Genomic DNA, 8642 nt, shown 5'->3' on the forward strand with positions numbered 1-8642 from the left:
GTGGCTCCAAAGAGCAATGGTTGCCACTTTGGACTTTGCATGCAAAGGTACCAGTCCAATTCTTTGAGGTACTTCTTTACTACTCTTGACCTTTTCCATTTCTGTCATCTTTGTTTATTGATAGCTCCAATCCAACACCAGTAGGTTGAAAGAGACAAATATTGACTCCTTTCAAAATGTCCAACAGCTTGAACAAGTTACAGAAATACAAACTTTATAATATTTTTACATCACATTCCTAGACAAAATAGTGTGACATTACAAAATCCTATCCTGTTTTTCTCAAATGCATTTCAGAGGGCTGATTCCCAGCATTCCTTTTTGAAGATTTCCACACTATTGATAAGGCGAATATAGCACATTTTGAAAGAGATGTTTTCTTAAATCAAACCTAGAGAACCACAATGACGGTATCAAAAAAAAAAACTGAAACAGCAGTGCCGAAATAAAGAAAGAATATGGAGAAAAAAGTATGATAATAAGGATAAGATAGTGTACAAGGAACTCTTAACCCAATATAAACTTCTAATAATAGAGACAAAAAAGAAGTTTTATACAGAGCAAATCGAAAGCGCTAAAAACTCACATAAAAAGCTTTTCGAAATAACTAAACATCTTGCGGGATGTGCTCCAGATCTTAACCCTCCTTGCTCACAAGAGTTCTGTGATTCACTAGCAACATTCTTCTTCACCAAAGTTAATGACATATTTTCAGCATTTAACCAAGGTGAAGATCAAAGGATCGCGAAAATAAATACTTCCCCTCCAAGCAATACCCTTTCATGCTTTGCTGAAGTAACAGATTCTAATATCCAAGACATCGTGAAAACAATTAAATCTGGATCAGCCCTGGACCCTTGCCCTTTGAACACCCTTCGGTCACTAACAGATACTATAATCCCAGTCATCACTCAATTGACCAATCTCATGTTCCACACAGGAATCTTCCCCAGTCAGTTGAAGAAAACACTACTTAAACCACTCCTGAAGAAACCTGGCTTGGACAAAGCTGAATTAAAAAACTATAGGCCTATAGCCAACCTACCTTTTATCGCGAAAGTAATTGAGAAAGCTATGAACGCTCAACTTGCGGGATTCATCGAGCAATACCATCTGCTCGATGAAACACAATTCGGGTTCCGTAAATTTCACGGGACGGAAACAGCCCTCATAAAGGCAGCAGACGACATCCGATTAATTAGAGACCAAGGTGGAACCGCACTATTGGTGCTCTTAGACTTATCAGCTGCCTTCGACACGGTTGACCATAAGATCCTAGTCAACCGTGTCGAAAGGATGGGCGTGCAAGGTACAGCGAAAGACCTAATAGCGTCTTTTCTAGCAGAAAGATCTCAGGCAGTCATACTGGGCCAGTATGAATCTGCTGAATTATCACTGCCGTGTGGGGTACCACAAGGTTCATCCCTTAGTCCGACACTTTTTAACATCTATGTGTCGGACCTCGCAAATACCATCAAAGCGCACGGGATGAACCTTACCTCATACGCAGATGACACTCAGCTGATACTGGCTGTCAGACATGACGGGGAAACAGTGGCGGAAAATTTCAAGACAGGTATTTTGGCCATTGGAAAATGGTTGTCCGAAAACAGCTTGAAATTAAATTCCGACAAAACTGAGGTGGTCATTTTTGGCCACCTCAGTCCAAGCTGGTCCCCCACTTGGTGGCCATCATCTTTCGGAGCTGTACCTGTGCCAGCCACGAAAGTGAGAAACTTGGGTGTCATCTTTGATGACAACCTAAACTTCATGGCTCACGCAAACCAGACAGCCTCCAATGCCTTCTTCAAGCTACGATTGGTGAGGAAGATTCTTCCGTTTCTCCCTACCAACGTGGGAAAGACATTGGTTAGTGCAATGGTCCTTTCAGCGCTGGACTATTGCAACGGCTTGTTTGCAAATGCCCAAGCGAAAACAATCAAGAAGTTGCAGACAATCCAGAATGCAGCAGCCAGGCTTCTCCTCAATATTCCAAAATTCAAGCCTATATCTGAATCTTTGAGAAGTCTCCACTGGCTACCTGTTAGGAACCGAATTAAGTTTAAGACGCTATGTATCATCTATAAAGCACTGCACCATCAAGCACCTCAGTTCTTATGCGACCATCTCGTCCCGTACATTCCCACTCGAATGTTACGATCTGCAGGACAGAATGACCTGATTGTGCCTCGAACCAGACTGGTCAACTGGGGAGACAGACGTTTTCTAGTCGCCGCCCCAAGATTGTGGAACATACTTCCACAAAACATAAGATCAAGTCCAAATTTATTGTCCTTCAGAAAGAAACTGAAAACCTGGCTATTTAATCTCTAAAAAACTATACAGACCATATAGGAGGGTAAAACAGTACAGCGCCGAGACGCCTGCGGGCAATTGTTCGCGCTTAATAAATGCCAAAAATAAATAAATAAATAAATCATTCAGATAGTAGAAATGTTTTTTGTATATTAGTATGGAAATTGTGAAATAAAACATTTCTCATGCTGATTTTCAACAGTCGATCTGCAATCATGAAAAATAAGCTTTTGCTTGGAGGCCTCAAATGTACTGATCTAATTTTCTTTTTTACAATTATTCACAGATCGTATGATATGCTTTGTACAAATCAACTATGTTGTTAGATCAAAATTGATTAAAAAGTGACTATCTCAATTTCAGGATATATAGAAGAGGAAGGAGAAGGCGCTCATGTTTCAAATGCGGAGAGGCAACAACTGTTCATTATTTTCACCTCTATTAATTATATGTATTTTTCTAATGTATATATTTATATTTTCCGATAAATATACATAGACATATAGCGATATATAGGGAGATACATACATATAAGTTGATACGTACAAGTTTATAAGTAAATGAGATGTTTTTCCAATTAATACTTCTAAGAACTGAATGGAAACAAAATCGTAAAGTTTAGATAAGTCCCACTGAGCTTTGTACTTAGATCCCTGTTTTCAGAGTCCAGATTGACAAGCATAACACCATCAACCCACCTGTACCAGGTTGAGCTTTCCGTTTTGACAGAAGAGATTGCATTCACAGGGAAATCTTAATTTTTATTGCAAAATCTTATCTCACATAAAAAGTACTGTTCAACAGAGTCTTAGCGTTACTTGAGTCCTTTGTGCAACATACTTCCCTAACATAGTTCAATGGGCAAAAGTTGAACAGAATAGAAAAGTAATACAATTCTGTTTGTCTTTGACTGTAGAAAATAAAAAATGTGAAATGTCCACATTGCTGCAGCAATTTGCTCCCCTGTCACATGGGAGGTTCCATGGTGTAATGGTTAGCACTTTGGACTTTGAATCCAAGGATCCGAGTTCAAATCTCGGTGGGACCACTTTCATGACTTATGACCAAATCTTTTTCTGTCAAGTGTATTCATAAATATCATAAATCTAACACGGGTAGAGTGAAACATTAATTTATTGATTGTATTTTAAAAGTCTATTTGATGTGAGCAAATTATAGAACTTTTAGAAAACATGGAAATTAAATGGCTCAAAATAATGAGACATTTTGTGAGCTGACTCTGTTTTCTCAAACTCATCACAAGGGGCTAATGCAAGATATTACTTGTTTAAATCTTACTGTTATTGATAAGGGGAACAAGGAACTTTTTTAATTGGAGAGCCTTCATTAAAAGAAAACTTGAGGAATCAAATTGTGTATTTAGGGGACAGAAGAGATGAACTTTTAAATAACAATCTTGAAATTCAGACACACAGATATTTACACTCTGTTTTTCTAAAGTAAATCCATAACCATGAAGTAGAATCTTTCGAAAGACATGTCAGATGTATTAATCTGAATTCCTCTTTCAAAGAAATGCACAATTAAATGAACTGTGTAAGTCAAGAATGTTGTCAGATAAGAAATCAGCAAAATTAACTATCTTATTACTGATCATACAGATGAGAAAGAAAAAGAACCTCTTGCTCAAATTGTGGATGGGAAAGAACAGTTTTTAGTTTTCAGCTTCTGTACTTATGTTTATGATTAATTCATTTCTTTATATTGTATTATCGCTATCTAGATGGATATAGCCATGAATACATAGATACATACTTATACGTTGATACGTTTCAGTATAAAACTTTGACGTTATGTTTTTCCAATTCCAAATTCTAAGAAATTAGTGAAATATTAAATCTCATAATTCAAGCAGGTACCACCGAGATTTGAACTCGGATCGCTGGATTCAGAGTCCAGAGTGCTAACCATTACACCATGGAACCCCGCCATACATGAGGGATTTTTCCATTGAGACAAAAGAGAGCGCATCAGTGCGGGGGCTTTTCTTACATTGATGAAAAGATATCTCAGTTGAATGCTCATAGTGTAAAGAGCGATAATGTGATTTGATTCTTTTCAGCTACATTCTCCATAACAGTGTTAAATGTGCAAACGTTTATCAGGACATGCAATTTACAAAATAATGATCATCTTTGACTGAAGAATATTAAAACATTCTACATTTCCAAACTACTACATCCATTTCTCTGTCTCTCACATGGGTGGCTCCAAAGAGCAATGGTTGCCACTTTGGACTTTGCATGCAAAGGTACCAGTCCAATTCTTTGAGGTACTTCTTTACTACTCTTGACCTTTTCCATTTCTGTCATCTTTGTTTATTGATAGCTCCAATCCAACACCAGTAGGTTGAAAGAGACAAATATTGACTCCTTTCAAAATGTCCAACAGCTTGAACAAGTTACAGAAATACAAACTTTATAATACTTTTACATCACATTCCTAGACAAAATAGTGTGACATTACAAAATCCTTTCCTGTTTTTCTCAAATGCATTTCAGAGGGCTGATTCCCAGCATTCCTTTTTGAAGATTTCCACACTATTGATAAGGCGAATATAGCACATTTTGAAAGAGATGTTTTCTTAAATCAAACCTAGAGAACCACAATGACGGTATCAAAAAAAAAAACTGAAACAGCAGTGCCGAAATAAAGAAAGAATATGGAGAAAAAAGTATGATAATAAGGATAAGATAGTGTACAAGGAACTCTTAACGCAATATAAACTTCTAATAATAGAGACAAAAAAGAAGTTTTATACAGAGCAAATCGAAAGCGCTAAAAACTCACATAAAAAGCTTTTCGAAATAACTAAACATCTTGCGGGATGTGCTCCAGATCTTAACCCTCCTTGCTCACAAGAGTTCTGTGATTCACTAGCAACATTCTTCTTCACCAAAGTTAATGACATATTTTCAGCATTTAACCAAGGTGAAGATCAAAGGATCGCGAAAATAAATACTTCCCCTCCAAGCAATACCCTTTCATGCTTTGCTGAAGTAACAGATTCTAATATCCAAGACATCGTGAAAACAATTAAATCTGGATCAGCCCTGGACCCTTGCCCTTTGAACACCCTTCGGTCACTAACAGATACTATAATCCCAGTCATCACTCAATTGACCAATCTCATGTTCCACACAGGAATCTTCCCCAGTCAGTTGAAGAAAACACTACTTAAACCACTCCTGAAGAAACCTGGCTTGGACAAAGCTGAATTAAAAAACTATAGGCCTATAGCCAACCTACCTTTTATCGCGAAAGTAATTGAGAAAGCTATGAACGCTCAACTTGCGGGATTCATCGAGCAATACCATCTGCTCGATGAAACACAATTCGGGTTCCGTAAATTTCACGGGACGGAAACAGCCCTCATAAAGGCAGCAGACGACATCCGATTAATTAGAGACCAAGGTGGAACCGCACTATTGGTGCTCTTAGACTTATCAGCTGCCTTCGACACGGTTGACCATAAGATCCTAGTCAACCGTGTCGAAAGGATGGGCGTGCAAGGTACAGCGAAAGACCTAATAGCGTCTTTTCTAGCAGAAAGATCTCAGGCAGTCATACTGGGCCAGTATGAATCTGCTGAATTATCACTGCCGTGTGGGGTACCACAAGGTTCATCCCTTAGTCCGACACTTTTTAACATCTATGTGTCGGACCTCGCAAATACCATCAAAGCGCACGGGATGAACCTTACCTCATACGCAGATGACACTCAGCTGATACTGGCTGTCAGACATGACGGGGAAACAGTGGCGGAAAATTTCAAGACAGGTATTTTGGCCATTGGAAAATGGTTGTCCGAAAACAGCTTGAAATTAAATTCCGACAAAACTGAGGTGGTCATTTTTGGCCACCTCAGTCCAAGCTGGTCCCCCACTTGGTGGCCATCATCTTTCGGAGCTGTACCTGTGCCAGCCACGAAAGTGAGAAACTTGGGTGTCATCTTTGATGACAACCTAAACTTCATGGCTCACGCAAACCAGACAGCCTCCAATGCCTTCTTCAAGCTACGATTGGTGAGGAAGATTCTTCCGTTTCTCCCTACCAACGTGGGAAAGACATTGGTTAGTGCAATGGTCCTTTCAGCGCTGGACTATTGCAACGGCTTGTTTGCAAATGCCCAAGCGAAAACAATCAAGAAGTTGCAGACAATCCAGAATGCAGCAGCCAGGCTTCTCCTCAATATTCCAAAATTCAAGCCTATATCTGAATCTTTGAGAAGTCTCCACTGGCTACCTGTTAGGAACCGAATTAAGTTTAAGACGCTATGTATCATCTATAAAGCACTGCACCATCAAGCACCTCAGTTCTTATGCGACCATCTCGTCCCGTACATTCCCACTCGAATGTTACGATCTGCAGGACAGAATGACCTGATTGTGCCTCGAACCAGACTGGTCAACTGGGGAGACAGACGTTTTCTAGTCGCCGCCCCAAGATTGTGGAACATACTTCCACAAAACATAAGATCAAGTCCAAATTTATTGTCCTTCAGAAAGAAACTGAAAACCTGGCTATTTAATCTCTAAAAAACTATACAGACCATATAGGAGGGTAAAACAGTACAGCGCCGAGACGCCTGCGGGCAATTGTTCGCGCTTAATAAATGCCAAAAATAAATAAATAAATAAATCATTCAGATAGTAGAAATGTTTTTTGTATATTAGTATGGAAATTGTGAAATAAAACATTTCTCATGCTGATTTTCAACAGTCGATCTGCAATCATGAAAAATAAGCTTTTGCTTGGAGGCCTCAAATGTACTGATCTAATTTTCTTTTTTACAATTATTCACAGATCGTATGATATGCTTTGTACAAATCAACTATGTTGTTAGATCAAAATTGATTAAAAAGTGACTATCTCAATTTCAGGATATATAGAAGAGGAAGGAGAAGGCGCTCATGTTTCAAATGCGGAGAGGCAACAACTGTTCATTATTTTCACCTCTATTAATTATATGTATTTTTCTAATGTATATATTTATATTTTCCGATAAATATACATAGACATATAGCGATATATAGGGAGATACATACATATAAGTTGATACGTACAAGTTTATAAGTAAATGAGATGTTTTTCCAATTAATACTTCTAAGAACTGAATGGAAACAAAATCGTAAAGTTTAGATAAGTCCCACTGAGCTTTGTACTTAGATCCCTGTTTTCAGAGTCCAGATTGACAAGCATAACACCATCAACCCACCTGTACCAGGTTGAGCTTTCCGTTTTGACAGAAGAGATTGCATTCACAGGGAAATCTTAATTTTTATTGCAAAATCTTATCTCACATAAAAAGTACTGTTCAACAGAGTCTTAGCGTTACTTGAGTCCTTTGTGCAACATACTTCCCTAACATAGTTCAATGGGCAAAAGTTGAACAGAATAGAAAAGTAATACAATTCTGTTTGTCTTTGACTGTAGAAAATAAAAAATGTGAAATGTCCACATTGCTGCAGCAATTTGCTCCCCTGTCACATGGGAGGTTCCATGGTGTAATGGTTAGCACTTTGGACTTTGAATCCAAGGATCCGAGTTCAAATCTCGGTGGGACCACTTTCATGACTTATGACCAAATCTTTTTCTGTCAAGTGTATTCATAAATATCATAAATCTAACACGGGTAGAGTGAAACATTAATTTATTGATTGTATTTTAAAAGTCTATTTGATGTGAGCAAATTATAGAACTTTTAGAAAACATGGAAATTAAATGGCTCAAAATAATGAGACATTTTGTGAGCTGACTCTGTTTTCTCAAACTCATCACAAGGGGCTGATGCAAGATATTACTTGTTTAAATCTTACTGTTATTGATAAGGGGAACAAGGAACTTTTTTAATTGGAGAGCCTTCATTAAAAGAAAACTTGAGGAATCAAATTGTGTATTTTGGGGGCAGAAGAGATGAACTTTTAAATAACAATCTTGAAATTCAGACACACAGATATTTACACTCTGTTTTTCGAAAGTAAATCCATAACCATGAAGTAGAATCTTTCGAGAGACATGTCAGATGTATTAATCTGAATTCCTCTTTCAAAGAAATGCACAATTAAATGCACTGTGTAAGTCAAGAATGTTGTCAGATAAGAAATCAGCAAAATTAACTATCTTATTACTGATCATACAGATGAGAAAGAAAAAGAACCTCTTGCTCAAATTGTGGATGGGAAAGAACAGTTTTTAGTTTTCAGCTTCTGTACTTATGTTTATGATTAATTCATTTCTTTATATTGTATTATCGCTATCTAGATGGATATAGCCATGTATACATAGATACATACTTATACGTT

At 37.7% G+C, this 8642-nt stretch overlaps 3 non-coding genes across 3 annotated transcripts; 2 read left to right on the forward strand and 1 right to left on the reverse strand.

The window, feature by feature from the left end:
* Positions 1-3292: 3292 nt before the first annotated feature.
* TRNAQ-UUG (transfer RNA glutamine (anticodon UUG)) lies at positions 3293-3364 on the forward strand. The gene has a single exon. It is a non-coding gene; the product is annotated as a tRNA-Gln (tRNA).
* An 826-nt stretch (positions 3365-4190) lies between these two features.
* TRNAQ-CUG (transfer RNA glutamine (anticodon CUG)) lies at positions 4191-4262 on the reverse strand. Its single transcript has one exon. It is a non-coding gene; the product is annotated as a tRNA-Gln (tRNA).
* Positions 4263-7833: 3571 nt separating this feature from the next.
* Positions 7834-7905, forward strand: TRNAQ-UUG (transfer RNA glutamine (anticodon UUG)). Its single transcript has one exon. It is a non-coding gene; the product is annotated as a tRNA-Gln (tRNA).
* The last annotated feature ends 737 nt before the right edge of the window (positions 7906-8642 follow it).

This window comes from Lissotriton vulgaris, unplaced genomic scaffold, assembly GCF_964263255.1.
Source record: "Lissotriton vulgaris unplaced genomic scaffold, aLisVul1.2 SCAFFOLD_4450, whole genome shotgun sequence".
Lineage (NCBI taxonomy): Eukaryota > Metazoa > Chordata > Amphibia > Caudata > Salamandridae > Lissotriton > Lissotriton vulgaris.